Source organism: Cryptomeria japonica, chromosome 10, assembly GCF_030272615.1.
Source record: "Cryptomeria japonica chromosome 10, Sugi_1.0, whole genome shotgun sequence".
Classification (NCBI taxonomy): Eukaryota; Viridiplantae; Streptophyta; class Pinopsida; order Cupressales; family Cupressaceae; genus Cryptomeria; species Cryptomeria japonica.
This window is the reverse complement of record NC_081414.1, coordinates 293,253,074-293,255,538: the sequence shown is the minus strand read 5'-3', so window position 1 is coordinate 293,255,538 and position 2,465 is coordinate 293,253,074.

Here is a 2,465-nt window from a genome sequence, read left to right as displayed (position 1 = left end):
CCCATTTTATTTATTTTATTTTTTGTTTATGATTTTGAGTATCCTAAGATTTTAATTTCTATAATTTTTTATACTCAACTAGCTGGGAAATTCCCAAGAATCTACACCCTACATATAGAGCCAACATCATCCAAGAAGATATTTCCATGGCATGACATTTTAAGTGCTTGGTAAAGGAAATTTTAGTTCATGTCCTACCTGCACCATATTGATTATTCAACGAGGGATATATACGTTTTTGGCATCATTGTCGAGTATGGTGCCAATATAGAGGAGTATTTGGGTCTTTAAATACTATTTCCTAATTTCTTAGCATATAAGTTCCATTTATAGCAGCTAGGACTATTAACAATCACTTATAATAATGAGTTATCTACTAACATTGTGCAAGAAAGCTAGACATTGACTTGCAATCATTGCATGCAAAGAAGAAGCTATCTTCTAGTGAGATTTATTTTAGCTAATAGCCCTCACGAAGACATACTTGTATCAATGGAAGAAGTAGAAGTGGGGAAAACAACTGAATCCTTGATTCCAAAAACACGACATACTAAAGTTACGCTAATAAGCCAAGGGTCCAACAAAAACCATTCTCGAGATATCTCTCATAGCTCTTAATCACAATATCCATATTACAACGGGAAATCACAAAGAGAATTGTATCATCTGAAACCACAACCTCCATTTCCCCATCTATGAATAGGCAAGACATTTTGCCATGAAAAACATTCCCCTTTCTTCTCTCCCAATTTTTCATAGCCTCATTACAAAAGACTAATATGTTGTTCAAATTTGACATCCTTTGCAGAAGCTATAACTGTACGACTAATGATCTTGAGTAAGCATACTTAATAATTGTTCACCAAGTGTATCACAATTTTAATTTTTTTATCAACTATCTCCTTTGAATTTTTATTCAAAAGAATTATGATGATCAAGATAATATCTATGATCCACAATTTAGATTTTAAAATATATCACTAAAAATTAAATTCCAAATAGAGAGTAGGCATTGGACATAAAAACAACTAAAGAAAGGACAAATAAATTCAAGAGTTGAGCTAAACATGTCAAAAAAATAATATTTGAGAATATAAATGCTATTTTATATTAATGAAAAATGACAAATCCTACTAAATTGTAAAATGTGGGATGTGTAGTACTAGGGTCCAAAGCATGGTGATTTCATAATGAATAAGACCTAAATAATATAGTAAATTTTAATGGTAATAAAAAATATGACCCTTATAATTAAACTATATGTCATTAATCCTATGGGATTAGATGTTAATCACACAAATTATTATGGGAAAAAGGGTCTAATGTAAATGTTTCATAAATAATGAGGAAGCAACCAACCATTTGATTTATATTTTGTAAAATTATGTTGACCCTAGAGGTAACATATGATACTATTTGTTAAAAAATAAGGTTTTTTCATGTTGCTTTTGGATTAAATCTCACAAAGTTGAATCTAGAAGCAACACGAGTAAATCATTATGGACTCTAGATATTTGATATATTCAATTAAAAAATTAAGGTGCTAATTTGAATTATTTGCTAGTAAAATAATCATTGAAGTCATCTCCTGACAACTACAAGGAAAGGGTGAGAGTTAGCAATATGAAATTTTAAAGTTTTGAATTTGGAGCTAGATCTACACTATGTGGGATTGTTCCCGCACATAGCAAAATTGGTGAAGGATATGGGAACATGAATTTTGAGGCAAATATTACACGTATGGAGATCAAGGATGATAATGATGTGAATGTGTGGAGATTGGTGTAGATAAGCTAGAGATATAGTCAAATACATAAAATATCGGAAAATAGAAATAGATGAGTGTGAATGAAAGATTGGAGAAGAAGCCAAGACTAATACAATATAACATTGCCACATTTCTATGTAATCATATTCATGCATTTTCAAAATAAGTCCAAAACAAAACAAGATTAACACGAATATACAAATTTTACCATTACAATAAGTAATATTTTTTTTTCACTATTCACCTTGGGCACACCCATTGCATCTTCTCAAATTGGAAGTACTACTAATAAGAATTTCTCTACATGTAATCACCCGCCAAAAGGTCTATATAAAGGAAAACATTATTAAGAGAGTGCTCATGCTTATAGTTCAATTAAGGACTAATTCACACCATTTTCCATGTATAGGTAAATTTAAATCACCAAAAGAAGAATGTGAGAAAAAATATGTGTCTTTTATAGAATTACAATAATTAAAAATAATAATTTACATTAAAATTCTAGACAATAATGCCCATTAATGGGCCTTCTCAGGTTAATCCGATTCAGTTAGGTGAGAAAGTATCAGTTTGGATCCCCCTAGAGCTAGGATGGATCAAGATCAACTTCGATGGAGCTGCGAGGGGCAACCCATGCCCTTCAAGTGCAGGGTGTGTTGCCAAGGACAGTCGGGGTTCATTGGTAACAAAAGGAAAA